The sequence below is a fragment of the Globicephala melas genome, chromosome 6 (genome assembly GCF_963455315.2).
Source record: "Globicephala melas chromosome 6, mGloMel1.2, whole genome shotgun sequence".
Taxonomy (NCBI): Eukaryota; Metazoa; Chordata; class Mammalia; order Artiodactyla; family Delphinidae; genus Globicephala; species Globicephala melas.
In genome coordinates, this window is record NC_083319.1 from 74,285,834 (window position 1) to 74,312,397 (window position 26,564).

Sequence of the window (26,564 nt, forward strand, 5' to 3'; positions counted from 1 at the left end):
CTGAGTGAGGAAAGAAAAATCTGTTTGCTGATGCCTGAAATTCCTTTGACAAGGTGAGGATGGGGCAGCCTGTAGTCCAGAATTAGAGAGAAGAGGCTAAAAAAGAAAATGCCTGTGTCTGGGGTGGGTAAACGTTTCAGTGAGAGTAAGTTTCAGATAAAATGTACTCAATCAAGTATAAATGAATGGTATTATTCATTTGCCAGCTTTGAGGGAAGAGTGGGGAGAGAGGAGAGCAGGAAGATCTTAGAGTAGCAGCTGTCCTAGGCCAACAAAAGTGAGGAGAAGCTCTTTAAAGGGAGGACCACGTTCACATGAGCTGGATCTGTGTGGTTCTAACTACGCTAGCACCTGCGGAGGCCATACACTGGGCTATCGTGAACTATGTCTGGAAAAACCAACAGAGCAGCCTTAAGAAAGCTACTTGGTGGTTCTTTCATCATTTTATTTTAAGGTATAATTACCTTCTCCAAAGAAATATTAATTGAATTATAGTTGCAGTTTGAACTTGAACAGGTAAATATCAATTTATTCTTGGACTCAGAGTTGGAGAATAACCAAGAGTTTAATATCAACTATGCTTTAATAATCCAGGAAGTTATAACCTACCAAGAAACAAACTTTTTCCTCCTCACAACAGACATTTAAGGGGGGAAAAAAAAAAAAAGGTCCAGGAGGGGAGATGAGTCAGAGGGGACCATTTGGGACACTTTGACACAACAGATCTTAATTTAGGAAGGGAAGAAAGCTAAGAGTTACTCAAATTTTTTCTCAGTATCAGAAAGGTAAGAACCAGATGTTCCCAGAGATTTTATCAAATCTCCCTTCAGGTAAAACACATTCCTACTGATATAGGATTTCCAGCTAGTCTCTCTAATAGTCATTTCTAAGCTATTTCATATTCATGCGATGTGGGCTGGGATGTTTGCCATAGAACATGCTTCTTTATTATAAGGGGCTTTACTACTCAGAACGTTTGCTAACAGCCTTGACATTTTTATTTGCACCCTGATGACAGGGAAGTATAATAAATTTCCCCCAAAGGTTGGAGAATTGAGAATTAGATGGCAAAGAGAAGAATGAAAAGCAAGACGCATTGCTGATGAGTTGGTGTATCAGGCAAGGAGAAAGTATTTGTAACTGAAAAGGGTAAGGAAGAGGACATAAAGAGAAAGGCATATTGGGAATGGTTGTTGGGCTCTCAAAGCAGAGCAAATGGTTTGTGAGGGCAACTGTCACCATTAACACAGCCTGATGGGAGCTAAGAAGGAGAATTTTCCCTCCATCCTCCTTAAAGTCCATCTAAATAGGAGAAGAACTGAAGTGTTATCTATAATTACAGAGTCTGGGTGGAGAATGAGAGAAACGGAAATAGTCCTTTAAGGCATCACAAGATGGCTTGTCTTCTGACTTTTCCCATTTTAGGGCTTTGTAACCACTAGAATGAACACCAGGCAAGATGGTGAAGTGAGAGTAGTTGGTGATGGGTAAAAGAGCTGGCATTATTGACCATAGGATACACATGAAAATTCACTTTCGTTTATTTTAAAATCTACATCATTATGTAGGACTTGAATTCAAATTCTTACTGTAAGGTAAGTGTAAATGCATTACATGCTGTATTTTCCTTTAATTAGAAGAGCAAACAAACAATAAACATAACACAGAGGCATACTCAAAGGCAATCACTTTTCCCCAGATGAACTGGTTTATCACTTAATTTATATGTTACATTCACTGAGTAACCTCTCTGGATATCACAAGAGTTCAGAATAATATTCACAACGAAAAGGCAGTGTAGAGACTTGGGAAAAGGAGTGGGACATCTCCAGATTATAAGCCTGTGAAGTTTGTTAGCTCTCAGACTTGGGTACCCAAGCCCTCTGCAGTGGATGAGGAATGGACCACTGGTGACCTCAGTCTCCTTGCTGGGGATACAATTATGGGAAGAAGCAGAGCAGATGTCTTTTGCATGATGAGTCCACTGAGAAAGGGAAGTACGTAACTGCTGAACTTGCTGCAGAGAGTATATTGTTTGTAAGTCTGAAAACAGAAAGAAAACAAAGTCCGCTGGGGCATGTAATGCTCCTCGGGAAGCAAAGAAGAGACTTGGAACTCAGGAACAATGTAAACAGCTCAGGCGAGGGTGGCGGTTCCAGCATGCAGCTTGTCAAGTTAATGTATGGCTGTGTATAATTGGGTGGTTGCTTTTCCTCCAGAAAGATGAAACAGTCAGGCCAAGAGAGATGGGTATCTCGCTATTTCTAATATAAAGATCTTATTTTTAGTGCGGAGGGAAAAAGAATGTGGGGGTGTTGGGCAGAGATTAGGCTTTTGCAGTGTTGAAAAGTTTCCCAAAAAAAAGCAAAAAGAATGGAGAAATGTTTCAGAAAATCAGGAGCCTAATTACTCAAACTTTTAAGGGTTAACTCTTGAATTTCCCTGAAATGGGAGGCATTGTTTCTGTTATATTAAGTTAGGTCGAGATAGTTCTCACAACTACAAATCAGGAGCTTTTCATTTAAATATCAGATATGTGAAGGCTTTATTTTTATTATCCCTTTTAACTCTGCCTTATTCCTGCATTATAATAAACAGTCAAAACAATAGCCATGATTAATCAAAGCAGTTGATTATACAATATTAGACTGATTTCAAATTAAGTCTTACCTCAGTGTCCATCAGAGAGGAAATACTTTTGGTTAAATAAAAACTGTGTAGGAATGGGAATCTGGGTTGTGATATTGGAAGGATCAGCTGGTTATACCGATCTCCAAGGCCCAGATCTTCTTCAGAAAAAGCTTCTGTTAATATGGCTGTAAAAGGAGCATCAGTGACTAGAGCACTGCTGGGCCTACCATTACATGTGTTGTTTGAGACACAGCACCTTGGTTTATATAAAACAAAATTAGTTCTCTGCATTGGGAAAGCTGGGACTTTAGTGGCCCCAGAGGTCAGTTGCCTGAGAGAGTTCCTCAAATTAGGTTCTTTATAAATGTGAAAAGCCTTGCTCAAGGACCAAATACAATGCTCTGGGCATTTTAAAGACAATGACTCTGATCCAGTCCCTGGGATTTACTTGGTGCTAGTGGGGAACTCATTCTCCTACAACATGCTGCCTCTCAGGTTTCTCACCAACGATCCAGACTCTATACCCCCAGCAAAATGAACTGTCAGATTAAGCTAGATGTGAGATAGGAGCTTTCTCTCAATACTGGGGATCTCAATGATTTGGGGGAATCCCTTATTTTATGAATGTTTAAACAGAGGCAACAAGAGATCAAATGAATGCCCCAGGCTCATCTGGTCAGTGAAAGGGCATAGCTAAAACTAGAATCTAGGCTAATATTTGACTTTGAAAAGAAGTTTCTTAACAAAATTGTTTAGACGAGCTCACATGAGGCATAGGGAAAGTGAAGATGATGAGAAAGTAAAGAACATTTTATGTTTGGAATGTACTCTTCTGAATAAAAGAGCTACCTAAACTCTCATACTCAATAGGTACTGCTCCATATCTCTTTTTACTTTGCTCATCTTTGATTACCTTAATAGATGAAGCAATTGAACTAATAAAAAAAAAGACCCCTACTACTAACAAGTCATTTTTCGGATTGAGTATGTTTAACTCCACTTCTATCCAGAAGAACCAACGTAAACGAAGCAGGCTAAGACTGTTTCTGGACTAGAAGCATTAAAATATTCTTGCTACTCTTTCAGAAGGTAACCTGAGACCTGATAAACCTCACTGGCTTTTTTTTTTTTCCTTGAATCGTGACTTGCATAAAGATACTCAACAGAAGAAACACTATGATTCAAGTGATGCTATGGTCCAAGGCTTCCCTAGTATATTTCCATCCCTAGCCATGTCCATCCTTATGGACAATGCACACCCCACAATTCCATCCTGGCTTCTGATCATGAAGAGTAACTTAAAAGGGATGTAGAACAAGTGCCAGTTCTTTCTCTTTGTCCACAGGCCCTGTGATAATTATTTTAAAAATAGAAGCTGCTTTAAGACCTTTTGTTTAATGAATACTAAATTTAGTTTAGTGGGATAGGAAGAAAGGTAGAATAAGGTCTTCTTAAAGCTAGAGGAACAAATGTGAGCTCATCACTTGAGCTGTGGGGTGGCATCTTGAAGAGGTCGAGGCACATTGTCTTTAGCTCAACAGAGAGCAGTCAATCACTGTGATTTCCTGTAGCCCCTAGGATGTCAGGATTAGTTTGTAAGACTTAGCTCCCCAACTTGAACTAGATCGTGGCAAAGGCAGCAACCAGACTCTCAAGTTGCTCAAGTGGCTTCTCACAATCTAGGAAAATCTTCCAGACCGTCACTAAATTGTATTTCCTATTACACAGGGATCTCTTATATTATTCCTCTAATCCTTTGGGAGCCATCTAGACAGCAATAAACTCATTACGCAAGGATTACAAAGAATTTTTCTGATCTGGAATACACCAAACACACACATTTTTCTTTTCTAGTGTTTTCCTATCACATGAGAGGAGAACAACAAATATAACCTTCCCATTAGTGTCACAGTACAAATCTCTAAAACCAGTCTCTGCAATGATTAAATAAAACAAAACTTAGATATATTTTTTAAGAGAGAAGACATTCCGAATTCCTATGACTTAGATAGGTTTTGCAAACCTTGAGTAAATTAATTAAGGGACCAAGGTAATTGTTTTGACTGATTTCCTATAGGTATCTAAGCAGAACATACTATTTTGGACTCACCTTTAGTGAAATCAGTTTTAAGCACTAGCTCTCTGGTATTCATTCATTTATTCATTCTTTCATTCATTAACTTAAAAAATTTATTGAACTTCTATGGCATGCACTGGGCTAGTACTGTAGACACACTTGAATAATCCATAATTCAGTGAGTACAAAATTTGGTTTGCTGGGTTAAAAACTCAAGGAACTCAAAAGACAGGAAAATCAATTATAGAGAACAAACAATGTTAGAGTTGTACAAGGCAGGAGTGAGAGATGTGAGATTCAGGAAAAGACTCCAACTAAATAGAACAACTGGAGTAAAAGCAGAAGGCGTATGTTAGAATATTATGCAAGATGAGGTTAGGAATGGCAGGGGAGGGGCATATCATGCTGCATCTCTGACATGTTAAGGAACTTGGACTTAATCCTATAGATAATGATGAATGTTTGAGAAGGCGTCTATGAAGGAGAGAATTGTATTTTATAAAACAAGCATTGGGTTTTAGTAATATTGCTGTGGCCTCTGTGCAAAGGATATTTGGAGGTGGGTATGAATGGAAGCTGAAAGTAGATTTAGGAAATGATTGCCATAATCCAGATGAGGAATGATGGAATCTTGAATTAAGGCAGCTCAAGAGCTGTCTGAGAGTTAATTCAGTAAGACAGATTTGGTAGACATTGCTGAGACAGACTGCAGAACCTGACAATTAATTAAATCCAATGGGAGGAAAATCAGATGACTAACATTTTGATCGTGAGTGACTAGCACAATTATGGTACCATTCACTGAAATACGGCAAGTCCCAAGAAATTTTTAACAGAGAGGAAACAGTGGTGATGATAGGCAGATGGACATATAGGTTGGACAAACTGGTTCAGGTTAGGTAATAGAGAATTTTACATCTTTTCAGGGTGGTTTAAATTTTCATGAAAATATTTCCCTTTTCCCCAGGCAATAATGGTCACATCACTAATCCAGACCAAAAATATGAAAGATGATTTTTTCAATTTCTACTTCCAAATTATTACACATTTTCAAAACTGTTGGTTTACTTTTTTATATGTTTTTATAATACAAACTAAGATTTTTAAAAAACTGAATAGGAGAGAGTTTCAGAGAATATTCCTTAACAGATGGATGAACATGTTATGTCGCTATATAGAAAATGTATACATTAAAAAAACTAATACTTTTATCTCTAATCAGTTTTTATTTCTGTTAACTAGCAATTTTGGTTTAGCCATCCCTGTTGAGAGGCACAGATTTGGAATTGGATGTAAATTATCATGTTAGGCACCAACAATGTGCCAGTATTTTTCACTCCTTCTTCTATTCCTATGTGATTAAAAATAATAATAAGTAACTTCGCCAAAGGTCATGGGTCAGTAAGTAACAGATACAATACACAAACCAAGGCTGGCCTGACTCCAAAGACAAACTTCATAATGCTAGTGAATTGGGGACGTATTTTTGGTTCCGCTATATGTATCTGTACGTGGGGTAATGCTTTTTTCCTCTCTGAATTCCAGCTCTCATCTGTAAAAGGACAACCAGAGTTCATACCCAACAGATCATTTATAAAGTTAAAACGATAATATCTATGAAAACACTTTATAAAGTGCTATAAAATAGCATCTAATGCAGAAAAAATGTTGTATTATATACAGTAACAGTAAAAAAATAAATAAACTTCATTCCGTCTCTTGGTAGTAATCCATGATATATTATTTTTCATAAATGTGTCCAGAAGTAATTCCTTAATCAAAGTGTGCCTTGTTCTGTACCATATGAGATTACAATCTGGTAACTGGTCTAGGATTAAGAAGGAGGACATCACAATACCACAGAAATGTAATGTAAGTCACACACGCAAGCCATATATGTCATTTTAGAATTTCTAGTAGCTACATTAAAAAAGTAAAAAGAAATAAGTGAAATTAATTTTAATATTATATTTTGTTTCAAAATATAATTTCAAAATATAATTTTATGTAATCAAATTTATGCATTTAATATAAATTTTATTAACGAGATATTTATAGTATTTTTTTCCATTCTAAGTCTTAAAAATTATATGTATATTTTACATTTCTAGCACATCTCAGCTCACACTAGCCACATTTCAACTGCTCAGTGATCTCATGTGACTAGTAGCTGCCATATTGAACAGTGTAGCTCTACAATATTGACAATGGTCTATGAAGTACTCTATCACAAGAACTACACTCAAAAAGAATGCTCTGCTCTACGTATATACACTACCGAATGTAAAACAGTTGGCTGGTGGGAAGTAACAGCATAGCACAGGTGCTTTGCGATGACCTAGAGGGGTGGGATAGGGAGGATGGGATGGAGGCTCAAGAGGGAGGGGATGTGGGGATATGTGAATGCATATAGCTGATTTGCTTTGCTGTGCAACAGAAACGAACATGGTATTGTGAAGCAATTATACTCCAATAAAGATCTATTTAAAAAAATCAAATCAGAGGAAAAAAAGAATGCTCTGTGCTCATAAATAAGACCATTAAGGTATCTCTTACGGAGTTTGCACCAAAAAAAAAAAAAAAAAAGAGTGGGACATAGGCAGAAAGGTTAATAGAAGTTAGGAGACACACAGGAAGAAGGTAGGGAGTCAAAATTACAAATAAGCAGAAGCCATCAAGTAGACGAACAAATAGAGAAGCTGTCAGTGACTAGTAACAACAGTAGCACCAAATCTGAACAAAGAAGTTGAATCATGGTTAACAACAGACTACTCAAAACATCAATTGGCCACTAAAGATGCAATATGGTCTAAAGTATCAGTTCAGTTATCCATTAGGCCAGGCAATGTAGCTCATGAAAAAGTGTCCTATCTCCCTTCATCACTGTGTTTCCTTTCAATAAACTTCCATCACCTTTTGTGTGCATTATGTCAAATAGAAAGCAACTTTATTTTGCCTTCTACTATGCCTTTGCATTTATCTATAGAATATTCTTTCCCTGGCCCTGAAAAAAAAAAAATTCAACCAGCTCCCTGACTTCCTTAGTCATTCTATGGTCCTTTAGGTTGCAAATTTACCCACACTTCTGCTCTTGAAACACTCAGTCTCAGGTAATGATCAAAACTCCAAAATCTCTTCTTCCTGCTATAAGTAGGAAGCCTGCAGTGAAGAAAATGGGTTTTATTGTCTACCAACCCCAACCATTTCAAACACTTATTCCCCATCTTCCTAACCACAGTTTTGTTTTGCTCTGTACCTCCAGGGTAGAAGCAAAGTAGAGAGAGAGATGGGAAGAAGGGCAGGAAATATTTACTAGATGTCTGTAATGATAATTCCCTGGGCGGTCAAGTGGTTAGGACTCTGCACTTCCACTGCAGGGGGCCCAGGTTCGATCCCTGGTTGGGAACTAAGATCTTTCCCACGAGTCAAGCCACGGGGCAGCCAAAAAAAAAAAATACACCTCTGGGATTCAAGTATTTAAAATTGGCTCTTCCTCTCTTATCACCTTTGTGGGTTCTTCAGCACTGTATCTGTCCCCCACCATCCAGAGTTGAGGGTCTTCCCTTAGTTGATGGGTTCCTTTGACATGGGTAAATATAGTTGGTTGCATTTAGATCCTTAGCCAGCGCTCTGACATCCTGTTATTTACTTCTAGCTCCTTTCTGCTGAGGTCTGTTTAACACACCGTGATCACTGGTATTAACCTGAGTTAACTAAATCTATCTGCCCCATATTGTAAATGACTTTACTAATGGAACTAGAATATTGCAGATCTCTTGACTGAAGGGTTAGTGGGCATTACCAAGGTTTGCCTTTACTCCCTTAACTACCTTCTTTTCCCACGTTGACTAACCTCTTCTAACTGACTCTCTAATTATACATGTTAATATAGTAAATCTGTGCATTAGTCAGGGTTCTCCAGAGAAAGAGAACCAGCAAAGATACATACATAGAAATTGGTTCACTCCATTATGGAGGCTGAGAAGTCCCATGGTCTGCCATCGGCAAACTGGAGATCAGGAAAGCTGGGGGGTAGGTGTAATTCAGTCCGAGTTCAAAGGTCTGAGAACCAGGGGAGCCAGTGGAGTAATCTGAGTCGAAGTGCCAGAGGAGATGAGATGAGATGGCTCAGTTCAAGCAGTGAGGCAGGAAACTAGGGGCAAATTCCTCCTTCCTCAGCCTTTTGTTCTATTCAGGCCCTCAATGTGTTAGATGATGACCACTTTGAGAAGGGCAATCTACTTTACTGAGTCCAGCAATTGATGCTAATCTCTACCAGAAACACCCTCACAGACACACCCACAAGCAATATCTAATCTGGGCACCCTATGGCCAGTCAAGTTGACACACAAAATTTACCACCACAACCTGAGCCCTTTTATCTACTGCTATTGCAAACTGCACGCCATTTCTCTGTCCCATTAGGCGCTGATTTTTAGTCTCGAAAGGTAATTTGTTTTTTTTAACATCCTAGTTTCTGAAGAAAGCTTTAATGTATCAAAAACATTAACCTTTAAAAGACACTAAGCTTTAGCTCTGAGGTATTTTAAGCGAATTCCATGACAATATGCTTGTTGTTTTTAAACTCCTATTGAGAAGATTTGCTTGGTAAATTCCTTCCTCCTTGAGTCTACCCTAAAATATGCCGTACTTTCAAGCCCTGGCTCACTGCTCACAAGGGTTTGAATGGCCAATTCAATTTCTACTTGAGGTATCACCCAGAAAACATGTAAATAAATATTGCTGCCTGGGTGTAAAGAAAGGGTTTTTTTAATAAATAAAAGTTCAAACTATGAAAGTTACGAAACAGAGTTTGCAGATTAACTCACAATGTTAGCACTGTGAGTATATATTTCTGTGGCTTAGAGGAAGTTTTTCTAAGTAGGTTTAAATAATTGAGTTCCGTCTCTGCAATCACTAATTGTCACATCTCTGAAAAGGCTAGAACCATTTTAGAAATGCACAGTGGGCTTCAAAGGCATCATCTCTCAACAGGCCTTACGTGCCTGGTGGGAAGCTAACTGGGTCACACTTCAAGCTGAAGAAATCCAACTGCACCTTACAGAGGACACAGAGAACGTATGTGCGTGCAGAAATCAAGATAACTGAACTGATAATTCAGATAAAATACATTCCTGTTAGATGAAGCCAGATAATTTAGGCATGAATAACACTTTAGTATTGAATTTTTGGGATAATTGAGTGTCATGAGTTTCCGTTTAAATTTTTCAGAATAGTATTGTAAAAGAACCTTTACTAACATGAATTGACTTACACTCTTTGAATTAAAGCTGCACTGAAGTTTAAAGGCAGTGTTTAGTCTAATAAATGTATTATTATGATAAAATGTCATTCATGATTTAACTTAACACTAAGCGGCAATTAACAAAAAATAATAGCTGCCATTTAGTGAGAAATGACTACTACGTGCCAAGCAGTGTGCTAATAGCTTTATGTGGGTTATTGTGTACGCATAAATCATCACCATAATGGAAATGTTACAGTGAGATCCCTTCATGTCTCAGAAGAGTCTGCATGGAATGCAGCCCTGAGCTTGGTGCTCATCATTCCATGATGGGCCCATAATGGATCCCATGGAAGACTGGTAAAATGGTGCCTTGGAATCATTCTGGAATTAAGCAACGATTATTCTCCTTGGTATATAGATGAAAAAGCCATAATATTATTTGAAAATGCTTTCATTAAAAAGACTAAAAATAGTAGTATTGAGTTTCTCTTATCTGCAGACCAGTAGGCTTTGTTTGCATCTCAGATACATTCACTCTACACGGTCTCTATTCATTACTTTTGCTCTTGTGAGTCTTACAAGCATTTTTAATTGGGGGTTTTAAATCTTTTCCTTGAACCATTGGTGAGGTATATTTTCTGAACACAGTGGATAAAATAGCACGCAGCTCTCATAGCTTTTGAGGTTATTGTCATTCCCCACTTCCCATGTATAATAAATAAATTAGAGAGTATTGGAGCCTTTAAATGAACAAAAGGTTAAATAAAATTTTATGATCTCCCTCGCTGATATCCTGCTAGCACCACATTTTGAGTAATACATCATTAGAGAAATCACCCTCTAATGCATGATTGTAATATTATGATGGGAGAGTTATTACTTAGAGGCACCTCCTTAAATATACTGTTGGTCCTGAGAGCCTTAAAAAAAGGTTAAGTGAATTTCTTCTTTCCAGGGTTGATGGAAAAGATCTACGAAAGGCCCCAGGAATTGAGACAAAGTTATTGGCTTTAGGGGACACTTTCCCATTAATTTAGTAAGCCTGAGAGGCATCACAGGGAAGGCCTTGGCTTGTCAAATTATACCATTATTATCTCGCCAAACATTTCAATAAATTTAGTTCAGATTAAAGAGCCAAGAAGTACTTATGAGTAGAAAGAAGAGGTTGGAAGCTTAACTTAATCATACATATATATATATATATATGTATATATATATATATAAACTGAATTTAAATTTGAACACTTCCTCCCCAACTCCTTTTCCACCACCAGTGTAAAGATCTTTACCTTAGACTGTTTAAGTGAAAAGGGTTGTTGCATAATAGATGATAAAGATTTTGAAGTTACTAACTGAACTCAGTCAGTGTAAAAGAGTTATCTACCACTCTAACATAGGCAAACTACCACCTTATTTTTCTTTTCATAAATACACTCTTTGGCAATATAGTCTATGTTTCTATTTGACTCTCCACCCACCCACCCACCCTTTGCTCATACAGACAAAGAAAGGAAGATATTTCCTCCATTTTTTCCCAAGATATTCCTACCTGAACATGGGCACCTCTGCCAGGGAAAGCAGAATTCAGACCTGAGGGCATTTATTCCCATCTAAGCATGTCTCTTCCACAAACAGCAAAGCACAAGGCCTATCTTCATTATCAAATACAAATTTTGCACAGAGAGAAGGTATAACTATTCATCATTTAAAAATGCTCTCACACAAAGAATACATATGAAAGTAGCTTGTTTTAAAAGAATCAGGTTCCTCAGAAGGAGAATCATTTGAAATATGCATCCTAGTAGCTTAAATGTATCACTGGGACTAATGAATTTTTATCCCAGAGCAACTGTAAAAGTCAGTGAACTCAATTCTCCTGACTTAAAACACTCATCAAAAATAAGTTGATAACATTCCTTTTAACAACCCTGCGAGCCTTTGTTATTTACTCCCTACTGATGAGGAAAAGTAAAGACAGAACGGTTAAGTGCTTAGCTAAAGTCAAATGGCAAAACAGGAAAGGGCAGGGCAAACTAAGGATACCGCCAAATCCCTAATCTGTTTTCTGGTCATCCTTCCAAGAGAGCTCAAAATCCTATTATTCTTTGCCATGAAGATCTGACTAATCTTCAGACTATGCAGTGGTAAGCAAAGATACAAGGTAGGGTCTGAAAGAGATAAAGATAATAGATAATTGTCTGCCTGAAGTGACTTTTATTTGGCTAAAGACTTCAGTGGGACTACAAACCATGCCAAAGACAACTGACAAGCAGCAGGAATGGGAGGCAATTTGATTTCCAGATTAAGATCAGTTAGGGTTGTTCAGCCTTGGCAGACAGAACAGAGATTTTCAATGTAATACATACAAACTACACAACTTTTACTGCTTCCTTTGTTAATATCTTTACTGCCAATAAGACAATGATAAATGACATGCCTTTGAAAGAAATGGTGCAACTAAGAAAAATGAAAAGGGACAGAGAGAAGAAAAAAGAGGCAGAGTAGGGTAACAGAAGAAAGAACTGAGAACACCTATAGGAGGTTGACTACATGTGCAGAGAGATGAAGAAAGAGGAGTCTCATTCTACATTTTGACATTGTTTTCCCAACTTTGACTCTGTAATGTACAAATTTCCCTGTCCTTACATATGCCCTTTCAGCTAAGATTTTGACACTATACATCTGTAACGCCATTAAGAGATGAAAGAGGAAATAAAACTACATTTGCAGTATTTCTTTAAAGGAAGAAGAGTGGAAACAAAGAAAAAAGGAAAGAAATAGGGGAGAAAGGAAAGGTGGGAGGGAGGAAAGGCAGGGAGGGTTAGAAAGTGTTAGAATAATTGTTACCATTTATTGAGGGTCTACTATTTGCTACATATTCTAATAAACATTTTCTAAATCTTATTTCCAATTTTAAAAAAGCCCCATATTAATTCTCAATAATATCTCATGAGAAAGATATTCTCCCCTTCCCTCCTTCCTCCTTCTCCCTCTTTTCTTTTTTTTAATTGAAATATAGTCAATTTACAATATTATTCAGGTATATAACATAGTGATTCGATATTTTTATAGATGATACTCTATTTAAAGTTATCACAAAATAATGGGTATATTTCCCTGTACTGTACAATATAACCCTGTCACTTATTTCTTTTATACATAGTAGTTTGTGTCTCTTAATCCCATACCCCTATCTCTCCTTCCCTCTCCCCACTGGGAACCTCTAGTTTGTTCTCTGTATCTGTGTCCTTCTTTCTCTTTTCTGTCTTTCTTTTCTCTATTTTTGTTGAGGAACAAAAGACACTTTTAAATATCTAGTATGATCATCACATGAACACTTTACCAAGATCTAATTCAAATGCTGGAATAGCAATACCAGGATAATATTAGGGGTACCTGGCCCATGGATGCATATTGCAAATAAGAATTGAGATTTTATTCATAACTTAGTAAGACAACTTTGTGGAGATGGTTGAAACTTAGGTCAATAAATAACCCTACTTGTCTGAAGAACAAAGTGTTCATGAGCATCTGTCATTACCCTTGTTAAAAAGAGTTACAAGTTACCTAGTTAAAGTAGATGTCTAATACAATGCCTGGCACAGAGTAGTCCCTAACAAAACGCTCACTGAATAAAAGAATTAATAACTATAGTGCAGAAAGACCTATTAAGTGGGACTTTGTGACTTTAGCTGCAACCTGGCCAAACACATGATGTCAAAATGTCCTTCTTAACACTTTTACCAAAATTGTAATGACAAGAGATCCAGAAAAAAACTATGTTAGCAATATTAACTTTTCTGGAAACAGTGAAAAATCAGAAATATTTACCAACTCCCCTATTTTTTATTTCCTGTGATGTGTTTTGGCATATTGAATTACATGCTCACAGGTAGTCTTGTGGAAACACTACCTTTTCTGCTAAACTATCCAATACTTGAAAATATGGAGGCCTGCAGGTAAAGCGAGATTGTTGCACAAGGAATCAGTTGAGATGGCAATCATTCATTGTTATGAATCATCTATGTCCTTAATCAAGTCACTGTACCTACCCTGTGGCCTTAGAACCCCCAAGAAAATGAAGTGTTTGGACTAAAAGAATCATAATTTTCCATCAGTTTTCTTCTTTCTTGAAGTATATGGTTGAAAGAGAAACTAATGCTATCCATGTTTACTTTCTCCTTTATTAACAGATCCCCTAAATTGTGGCAAAGTGAAAATAATACTATATACCTTAGCCTCCTTTGAAGATGGGGATGATGAATTAAATCTGAGTAGTTTCAGGGAAGGATTTCCAGAAATATCATTTTGTCCCTCTGCCCTCTCTCTTATTTCTTGCCTGGAAATATGACTGTAATAGTTGGAGCTCCAGAAGCCATATCATGATTTTGAGAATAGGAATCACAAGCTAAGAAATGATTGAAGAATCCTGGATTCTTAATGGCTTCCTGATATTATCATACCTGTGCTGAACTCATGTTGAGTTTTTAATATTCGTGTTTATTAATTTTATCTTGAATGTGAACATGAGATGCTGTGGATCAGACTGATTCCTTATTAATTACCTTGCAGTAGCTAAGTCCATCGCTCTACCTCCTCCTGCCCAGGCCTTAAGCCCTGGAGTGACCAGGTGAAAGTCAGGTCAAATGTCCAATGCTGATAGTTAGATATTCCATAGAGCAGGAACAGATAATAGATTTTCTCCAGTTATATTCAGGAAACAGACAGCCATTACTGATCCAGAAAGGGGAGGAGAAAAATTTTGCTGATAGGATGATAATCCCTTAGAAATGGGATGGCAAGGGTCCTGAGTTCTTACCGTAACCTTTTTGGAAGGTAAATATATCTTTCCAGGGGCCAGATAAACCACTGGGTATCTTTTGTGACTTTTAAGAGAGAGAGATGTCTCCAAGTTCTGAGCTTCATCTCTTTTTAAAATGGAAATGCCTAAGGAGGTATTGCTCCAGTCTTCCTAACACCTTGGCTCTTAACTTAGGGACGTACTCCAGGCTGGAACCATTTGGTTCTCTCGGATCAGAGCAATTAACTAGATAAATGGCACAAATCTAATTCTTATGGTAAGTAAAGAGTAAGATGTTTCTAAGGAACATGAAAGCAAGCATTTTCTGCCTTCATATTATACCAATACCTGTGACTAGGGAGGCTAGGGCTTTTTACAAGAGTACTGGAAACTACAGAAAACTTTTATTTCTCCAAGCAAACTACATCTAGACTTCTACAAAAAAGAAAAAAAACCTTTATGTGTTTAAGCCACTGTAATCACATTTTTATTACTAGCATCAAAACAAACTCCTAGTTGATTCAACGGTTGACTCTGAAGTATCAAGAATTTAGATGAAACCCAGCTTTCAGCTCATAGGGCAAGTGACCATCATAGTGCTAGAAACATATCGAGCACTGATTACAGGATTGTTGAATGCATGAAGAGATAAATGAATTAATTAACAACCAGTAGAAGCCACCCCAACTATCTATATTACACAGCAAACAATGGTAAAAGCACAGGACACAATATGACTGACCTGTTTGGATTTTCCTTGCAGTTCTGGTTTTATTTCAACCCTAATCCGACACACATGCATTTTTCTTTAGAAACATTCAATATTACTACCCCAGTATTCACCTGACTGATTCAACGGTCCATTTAAATGTAGCTTCTTCAGGAACAAGTTGCAAAGGTATCTTGACTTAAGTTATTTTACTATTCATTACTTTAACACTCTTCATTTAATTTGTTGCAGAACTTATCACATTAAAACTGCCTATATCACAGCTAGTTTGAAAGCTCAGTGAGAATCAAGGACATGTTCATATTACAAGTGACTAAATTCCCAGAATCTAGCTCAGTGCCTGGCTTCTCTACGTATTTATAAAGAAATGACTTTCTCTCTCCCTCTCTCTCTCTCAACATGTTAATCATAATTTTCTAACAATAGTCAGCAAATGGTCGGCCACAACTTTGGAGGCATTTTTCAGAGTGCATTATTTTCTGGCCAGGAATCACTGCCCTATAGCTGTCTACTTTGCAACGTGGCAGTGGACAAAATTACACTCTGCAAAGGAGACAGGAGCAGATGATACAGCCCTAGGCTTGCGAACTGATTTCCTACTTCAAATATGTTTCCTGATTGAAGATTGCACACCTAGGAGGTGAGATGAGAGAGCTATTTTATAAAAGTGTCCAGCAGATATACTGCAGTAATTCCCACTGTATTCATCATTTACTGAATTGCTCACACACCAGAGGTATAATCCAATGTAAATGATCTCATCACCCATCAGTATGAGGGCTCACAAATCCAACTTGGCCTCAAGCTAAAACTTGACATTTCAAGGTTCTCAAATCCACAGTAAGTAAGCAGTATATTGATGACTTCCAAACGTCTCTTCTGAAACAGCCCCAGCTTTTGAGAAATGCAGGTGTTTGTGATCTAGAAACAGAAGTGGCCAGCTGCCCTTGACGTACTTGGGGCACAGTTCCATATTTCCTACCCCTGATTTGGCCCTGAGAGGGGAACATTTTGTGCAAAAGATAATGGAATTGGCACCATTTGCATTCTGCTCATACACATACTAAAGAATGAAATTTAAAAGGCTCATTTTAAAGTACCCCTTCTTGCAGTTTCACTGGCATTGCTGTATGTGGGAAGACATAAGGCATTCTCATGCTTTGAAATCAGAACACCACAAAGATTCACCAGAGATTGTCAGGGACCTTGAGGGTCCATCTACGCATGAACCCACTCCAATAAAGTGTTATTGAACTTGAGGTAAGTCCACTAACCTTTCTCAGTCTGTGTTTCTTGATTATCACAAAAGAGGACCAGGCTAAATTGTTATAAATCTCCTTGTGTAATCTTCTGATTACACAACTCTGAACAAGATTACATTTCGAGTAATTTCATTTAGGGCTAATATTGATCATCCGCCCCCTCAATTAATTCCCTGTAAATTGTGTGGTGTAATGGACAGAACTTGGGCTTGTCAAATATACCTACAATCTAGTTCTTGCTCTGCCACAATACTTCCTAGCTATGTGATCTTGGACAAAACAGTTATTCTCCTTTTCAGATTTTATTTTATTTTTTTACTGTTGAGTCTGTTACCATAACAGGCAGGGTAAACTGTGCTGTACAAACAAAACTGTCAGGTGTTCTTGTATATGCTAGAAGTGACTAATTGCAATCCTAGCTGTGGACTGAAGGGAAAATAAGCTTAACTTGAATCAAATAACAGATTTACTTATAGGAACCATACTCTGCTATCTCCTTATTATAACTTGGTAAATTATAATTGGGGTGAAGCATGGATATAGAATCTTTGTGTTTGTTACTGAATGCTTTTCTCTCTTTTATATGGTAAATGGGAAAAAAAAAGTATAGATGGTTATTTGTAGAAACATACCTAATTTCAAGGGCATAAAGAATTCGATTCTACTTCTCCATGTGTTTTCTTACTAATATCTAAACTCCTTTTAATGGGTACATTCAATAGTCATATACTTTTACAAGAAATAGAGACTATTCTGGAGGAGGCAGCTCACTGAGAAATTCAAATAAAGGTAGAAATGATTGAGTTCAGTTTTCTTACAAAGAATAAGTTTATATAAGAAAAAGAGAAGAGTCTACATAGGTTTCCTGAAAAGGGAGTGATGCAAGTTTACAATTAGAGACATGACTGAAGATTTAAATTGGAATAGAAAAAGACTGTCTTATTAATTGGCTGAAAATAGTTCAGTCCGTTAATAACCAAGGATGCACTGAGGTTTCTAAAACTATTGCTCATTTTCTAATTAAACCTGAAACTATTCTTGTGAAGTGTCCAGGAGCCAGCAGTAATTATCCCCATTTTGTGAATAAAAGAACACAGTGTCTGAGAGGTGAGGCAGTTTAAGTGTATAATCAAATCAGTAACACTTAAAAGAGCAAATGCAGAAGGTGATGAGTAGAGAGTGCCTTCTTCTTTGCATGTAGATAGCAATAAACAGACAAATTGGCTGGAGTATGGTAGATAGAAAGTTGGATTTAAAACTAGAAAACTTAAAGGTAAGTGTTTTCCAACTCATAAAGACCAGATTTGGGGTCAGTTACTTACATTATCTACACTATCTATGAGTTGGAAATAACAGCAATCACTTTCTAGCATTGTGGAAATGAATAAATGGGAATACGTATGTTTGACGTGATGGAGTAGTGATAGGGAACTCACGGTTCCCCCTTTTCTTGCCAACTCTTCCTGCAATGAGGAATGCTTGTCTGAAGTGATCAATACCAGGAAGTCAATTCAGGCTCAATCTCAGCAGGTGGCACTTCCCAAGGATTTATAAGATTAATGCCCATAAATTTATAAGATTAATTCAGCTTCTAATCAGGATCTGAGCACTCACAGTATGGAGTCTCCCTATTAAAATAAGAAGTTGTCTATAAAGTATCTTTTTCTCACTATATGAGAACTTCTGGGAGAGTTTAAGCCTCCCAGAGTAACTTGAGTAAATTCTAAGTCAACTGTCTTGACTCTTCCATTTTACAGAAAAAGACAATGAGGCCCAGACATACCCAAATTAACAAAAATAAGAAGGCTAAGACTGAATTCTCTATCTCTTTCCTCTAAGATTACAGCCCTATCACATACATACCACTTGACATTTTGAAAGTCAAATACATTCTTCCAAGTACAGAAAAGGAAGATGGACTTGAACCTCCCTTGGCCACCCAAAAAATAAATGTTCAGGATAGGCTGCCTGAGCCAGCAATATTCCTCCTTGGTAAAAGCTAAACTGTCAAGAAGTCTGAAATATAGAATCTACAGCTCCATCCTCTATAGGATAGAAAATATCATGGAATTGTGCCACGATGCCAACAGAAAGTCTCGCATAAATGGCAAATAATGTAAGTCATACACACAGACTTCTACGCATGGTTCAGTCTAGCTCCTTAGAATTCCGCTTGTGGTTTGAGGTCAAAAGCTTTGAGGAATGATATTCATTTGTCTTGATTTCTTTCTTATGTGCATATCTTTCCTTTGGGGCCCATGTAGAAATGGGTCAATATCAAGAATCAGGTAATCCTTGAACCTAGGGTTAATACCAACTTAAAAGTCCTAAACAGAACAAGCATATACAAAATCCCCCTGTGAAATGTAAAGTGCAATCTAAAATTCACTCCTAAACCCACACCTTCCCTTAAGATTTCTCAGTTCTCTTCATAAGGAAGAAAGTGATACATTTTAATTCCCTTTAACATTTTTTACTGAGCCAAGTGCAATTCCACTACTGGCTGGGTGGATATTCTCAGTTATAACAGCACCAAAGATAGAAGGTTGTGAAACCATGTACACTGTTAATAAACCAAATTATCAAATCTAATGATCTAACTCCAAAAGATTTTCCAAATGACGATATGTTTCACAAGATTAATCAAGTGATCCTTTTGCTGGCAGTTTCTGTTACTCTTTGTCTTCCTCCATTCAATCCATGCCACTTGGGAGAGGGATGATTAAACAGAAGAGCACAGAATGAAAAGGTAAATTCTCAGCCATTAAGCTTCAAAATATGCTTTTGAAATACATGACAGAGACAAATTTTTTAGGGGAAAAAACTCTTAAGTTGTAAGAAACTTGGCTTTGAATAACAAGACCAGAATCCTGACAGTTCAAGAAATGAACCCTATACAAAACAATAGACACAGAAGAATAAGTGATCAGTTTAATATTTTTTTTTTCCAAAAACCCATACTAAATGAAGACCTGAAATTAGAATTGAGATACAGCCAAAGGCAAGAGAATTAGAACTTGGTATATGCCCCAGGAAAGGAACCTATACCACATTCTTCTAATAACTTCTTCCTCAAACTAATTTCCAGGGTCAGGTATATAATGAGATTCTTAAATGAATTTCAGGATGCAAAAATACAAGGAACTTGTATACCTCACCTTGCACAAATTCCTGGGACTTGTGAAGTAGATAAATATCTTTTGCCAGTATGGCATAAGGACCTATATAAGTTTCCTTAGGGGTGCTGTAATACCACCACAAACTTAGTAACCTGAAATAACAGTAATTTATTACCTCACAGTTTTGGAGGCTAGAAATCCCAAATCAAGGTGTCGGCAGGGCTTTTCTCTCTCTGAGATTCTGAGTAGAATCCTTCACTTCCTCTTTCTAGTGTCTGGTGGTGGCCAGCAATCTTTGATGTGCCCTGACTTTGTAGATACATCATTCCAACATCTGCCTCTGTAGTAATATGGCTGTTGCCTCCCTGTCTGTGTCTTTTTTCACATTGTCTTCTTATAAAGACATCAGTCATATTGGATTAGGGCCCACACTAATGAACTCAACTTAATTAGACCTACAAAGGTCCTATTTCTAAATAAGATCACATTCACAGACAGGAGAGTTTGGGACTTCAACACATCTTTTGTGGGGGGACACAAATCAACTCATAAAGGGCCATAGAATAAAAATTGTTGCCTGATATGTTTAAATGAAAGTTCTTAGACAACTGCAGAGAGCTTTTAGTAGCCCGGAGGGGAACTTGAAACCAACCAATTATTTTCATACCCGCAAAGAGTAATATGGAAGTGGTGAGAAAGAGTCTGGAAATATGGAGGATTCATCATCGGGATAACGTACCGCATTTTATGTGCCCAGACACCATTTTAGGACATGAATTTCTCAGCAGTTGGAAGGGTATAGGTAATGAAGCCCATGAGCAGATGGGGTGACATAAATTTAAGAGGCTATCAAGAGGGATAGATGACTAAGAATTACAATGTCCTGCTCTACTTCCATTGACGCCTTGACGCTACTTGAGACCTTCTGAAAGTAGATCTTTGATGTACCCTGGAGATAAACTGGAAAAACCCTGAATTGACTGAAAACCACTGAATTGAATGAATGAATTTACCTCAGATCGACAACAATTAAATATTTTCACACTAGAAGAAATGAGAGGCTCAAGAAAAAATTGTCATGTCTTCAAAGAAAGCACCATTTCATGGCACTCTTCATTTGTGATCTGAGATTTATATGTGTTACCTGTATAATAAAGTGGAAAAACTCTCTGAGATGCACTGGGCAAGAATATAGCAATACAGAAACTGTCTTTCATAGGACATGCTGCCAACGTAAAAATAAAAACCATATTAGAGTGAAACACGGAAACTTGGAGAACTGTAATTTTGCAGGAATCCTGTAGACTCTAAAGTATGTAGCATAGAGGTAAGAACTATAATCAAACCTGGTTGCTTTTACTCTGGCAGTATCTATCATTTTTATTTCGGTAAGGAAAGATCATTTGCACTACACTGATCAGGGTATAGTTTCTAAAGGCAGATTCATTGTACACACACAGCTCACACTCCATGATATTGTGAACACTATATAAGTGATTTAAAAAAAACAAGATACCATGTTTGTAAGTGGATTTATTTACCTGAAACATGAAGTAGATAAAACCACAATAGGTTTGCTGATATGGAGACTAGAAAATAAGAGAAATAGCTTTATACATAATAAATTTATGTGCAAGTCTCAGCTCTTACTGATTGATTTGGGGCAAGTCACTTAATATTCACAAACCTTGGTGTCCTGAGGTGCCAAATGGCCATAATAATAGTACTAACCTCAGTCAGGAGGTTTAAATGAGATAACACGCGTGTAGCACTCATCCCAGTGACAGGCACATAGTAGGCATCTAATAAGTGTTTGTTATTCTTTTCATTCATTGTTTTTGCTCATCCAAATTAAGTGCTGTCTTTAAAATGACAACTGAAATAAGAGAGTTGTATTTTTGTCTCAGTTTTAGAATTGTCTAATTATATAATCTTGGATTTCTCAACTGAACTTCCAATCCTGCATATGTAACATGACTAGATTGGCTACTGGATGGCCTATAATGCCATGTCCGAGTCTGAAATTATATTGTTATAGGCATAGACAGTTGATGAGACACAGCTGCCTTAGAACTGTACCATTTTCTAGCTCTACAAGACTTTAACAATTATCTCATATCCAACCAAACCCAAGAATAGGTAAAGAAATAAGGACCTGACCAGCCAAGTGACTTACAAAGGACTTCCTACTATTCATTCACATTTTCCACAATCCTTGACTCACTGGCCTTGATACCTACTTCTAAACATAGAGTATTATCCTTCTTTGTTATTAAAAGCAAAATTAGAGTTTCAAGCTAATCATTTAGTTACCACTTCTAGTTCTGTCAGGATGTCACAGTTTCCCTGCAAGCTCAAATTCAGCAATTAATGACTGCCACTGTTGTTTCTTCATTTCCTTTTTAGACACACAGAGTGCAAGACTCCCAGTCAACCTGTACTCTGAAGTCATCATTGTCTTCTTATACAAACTTTCTTTTCTGTTCCTACTGAATCAATACGGCCATTATCACACTTCTGTTGTCTGTCCATATCCATCTTTTTCTAAGTTTCAGCAACGTGAAGCCAGGGCCCGTGATTTATTTATGCTTATGCCAGTATTTAGTATAATGTCTGGAGAATAGTTATTAATAACTATTTATAGTATCACTTAATAAATGAATGAGCCAGTGAATTTTATTAGGTTGAATCATATAAAATTGACTTTTTGTAGTTAAAAAATGAACAAAGATAAAAATCTTCAACTTACAGAGCAAATGCCAATTATAGACCTAATTTCTAACTCTTCATTTAACTGGGACAGATTTCAATATTGATGAAAGTATGTTATTTAATTCTCAGCTTTCCTTTTTTCTTCCACGTAAGCCCTGATTTCTACTTTAATCCTATTCTAGGACTATGCGTCAATTAAGTTTTGTTCTTTTATTCAGTGAATCAGTCATTTGAAAAATATTTATTGAGCATATTTGAAACAGGGACTGTTCTAGGCTCTAGGGATACAATTTTGAACAAAACCAAACATGGTTCATGTTCTAATGTAGGTTTTAGCCTACTTAGATAGACAGACATTAATAAAATAATCACAATTACATATAGAATTGTACACGAGAAAAAGGAATATTGTGTTAGGAGAATGCATAATAAAAGAATCAATCATACAATTGAGAGGGCCAGTTATGGCTTCCCTGGGAAAGTGACTCTTAAGTTGAAAATTTAAGGATAAATTGAATGAATCTAGATACTACTTCACTAGATACTACTTCAAGTTTAGCTCCATACAATCTTTTTTTTTTTTCTTTTTTGCGGTACGCGGGCCTCTCACTGTTGTGGCCTCTCCCGTTGCGGAACACAGGCTCTGGACGCGCAGGCCCAGCGGCCATGGCTCACAGGCCCAGCCGCTCCGCGGCATGTGGGATCCTCCCGGACCGGGGCACGAACCCGTGTCCCCTGCATCGGCAGGCGGACTCTCAACTACTGTGCCACCAGGGGAGCCCCATACAATCAATTTTTGACAGTGAACAATGTATACAAAGTAATGGGAAAGAAAATAGTACATGTGAGAAAGTGAGAGAAAGTCAGTAGGACTGAAGGATCTCTGATAAGAAAGGTATGCAGAGACCAGAATATCTGGGGTCTTCTAAGCCATAGTTAATCTTAAGAGTGATGGGAAGGTTTTAAAAGTTTTATAGCAAGTGGATGTCTTAATTATATGTGCATTTTTATTATATCACTCTGTCTGCAGTATATATGATAGTCGAGAGCAAGCAATGTGAAAATCCAGTTAACTGGACTACTGTAATAGTTACTGTGAAAAATGAAGTGGCATTAACTACGGTGATAGTAACGGTAGTGATGGAGATTGGTGAATGGCAGTGGTGGTGATAGACTTGAGAAGTATTTAGGTTACACATTTGACAGAAGATAACAATGGATTAACTCTGGACATTAAGGATAAGAAAGAAGTCAGATGTGACTGGAAAATGTTATTTGGAAAATATAAAATCAGTTTTGGACATGAAAAGTTTGAGTTTCATTTCAGACATCTAAATGGAAATGTTGAGTATGCAGTTGGATAACCATATCAGAAAATGAGAGTTAAGGTCTGAGATAGATACAGATATAGATATATAGATGTATGTGGGGCTGGGGGTCATTATGAAGTACATGACAACTGAAGAATATATTGTGCATGAGATGGGCAAAGCACCAGTGAGAACAGGACCTTGAAGAATTCAACATGTGGTGACAGGCAAAAGGAAAGTGAAAAGGAAAGGAAAATAAATGAGAAGCACTCACAGATAAACGTGAAAGAATAGAGGAGTCTGATGCCTTAGAAGCTTAAAGAAAACTAAGTTTTCAGAGGGTAGAGTGGTCATTTATGTCAAATTTTGCAGTGAGATCAAATTAGATGAGGATTATAAAAGTTATTGAGTACGGTTCATTTAGGTCATATGTCAGCACAGAGAGAGCTATTTTAATTTAGTCAATCTAATAAATTGGGTTATGGATGAAGTAAGTTATGAGAAAATAGAGATTTTAAGTATAGATAATTCACTGAGGAAATTTCATGGGGAAACAGGGAAGAGAAAGATGGGTGAAATTTGAAGAAATGTATGGTATGGAGAGAAGAAAGTTTTTTGCTAGAATAAACCTTATTTAAAAATAGACAGAGATAGATCAATAGATTGAGCTTCAGTACAGAATTTTATTTAACAATCCAATTGAAAAGGAGAAAGAGGACAGGCGTCAAACAATAACATAAGATTTTTGAGAATTCAGTAAAGAATATGGTGGGAACGACAAGTGAAGTGATTGAGGAAAACTTCTTATATAACAAGATAAAAAACAGTAATATATACATGACAAAATGCTGACTACTGTAATAATAATGATAAGATGATGGTGATGATGATGATGATTGCTATTGTTTAGTGCTTACTATGTGCCAGTCACTATTCCAATCACTTTACACATTAGATGGGGATATAGGTAGCCTGTAGGCTTGATAACAAAAGGTTGAAAGCATTTCCTTCTGATGGCTTTATTATTCCTTATACAGTAAGAAGGGAGGTCATATGCTAATAGTGGTGGGATAGTGGGCTTGACGAGGAGAGGTTGCCAGAAATCTGAGAAGCATGACAAAGTTTAAAACAGTCATAAAAATGAGAACGACTTGAAAACAGAAATATAGTGGAACTGTGAGGCAATGTTTTGGACCTACCTGAAGCTGGTGATCACGAATTTATAGTGATATCAATCTGCTTTGTGGTGTCACTTTCTCTAATATTGCTCAGTAGCTCAGATTTAAAAGAAAAAGGGAACCCTGGTACAGTGTTCATAGAAATGTAAACTGGTGCAGTCACTATAAAAATAGTATGGAGTTGCCTCAAAAAATTAAAAATAGAACTACCATATGATTCAGCTATTCTACTTCTGGGTATTTGTTTCCAAAGAAAACAAAAACACTAATTTGAAAAGATATATACACGCCTATGTTCACTGCAGCATTATTTACAATAGTCAAGATATCAAAACAACGTAAGTGTCCATCAATGGATGAATGCACAAAAAACATGTGATATAGGACTGAGCCAGAGGAGATTAAGATGGCAGAGTAGGAGGACGCAGCCCTACCTCCCACCACTAACATATCAAAAATACAGGGCTTCCCTGGTGGCACAGTGGTTGAGAGTCCGTCTGCCGATGCAGGGGACACGGGTTCGTGCCCTGGTCCGGGAAGATCCCACATGCCGCGGAGCGGCTGGGCCCATGAGCCATGGCCACTGAGCCTGTGCGTCCGGAGCCTGTGCACCGCAACGGGAGAGGCCACGACAGTGAGAGGTCCGCGTACAGCAAAAAAAAAAAAAAAAAAAAATACAGCTACATGTGGAGAAATTCTCTCAGAAAACACACTGGACACAGGCTGAAAGTCTCCTATACAACCAAGACTGTAAGAAAGACCCACAATGAGTTGGATAGGAGGGAAGAGAAGTGACCAGCTCAGACCTGACCCTCAGGGCTTCTGCTCCAGTGACTTGGGACCTGACCCCATCCCAAATAGTGGGGTGTAGGCCACTGAGCAAAGGAGAAGCCCTGGCTCATAGCTGGCTCTGGCTCTACCCAATCTACCTCCAGTCCTACCTAACACCATAGTGATAGGTGCCAGCCCACCCCGGGGGGGACATGACTCAGGATCACTTCAGATCCAGCCTTCCCACCAAAGCCACTGGACACACACAGATTGTATAGGAACACTCCCACACAAGGACACCCCTTCAAGACTGGGATAAGTAACTGTTTGACCTAATTTCATAGAGACAGAGGAAGGTAAACAAAATGAGAAGACAGAGAAATTGGTTTCAAACAAAAGAACAAGAAAAAAACCTTGGGAAAAAAACACTGAAAAATTTATCTGGTAAATTATGTAACTGAAATAAAAAACACATTAGAAGGAATGTACAGCAGACTAGGTGATATAGAAGAATGCATAAATGATCTGAAAGACAGAATAAGAGAAATCACCCAATCAGAAATGCAAAAAGAAAAACAAATTTAAGAAATAAGAACAGTTTAAGGGACCTCTGGGACAACATCAAACATACCAACATTCACATTCAGGAGCCCCAGAAGGAAAAGAGAGAAAAATGTCAAAAATGTATTTGATGAACTTACGTCAGAAAACTTCCCAAAACTGTG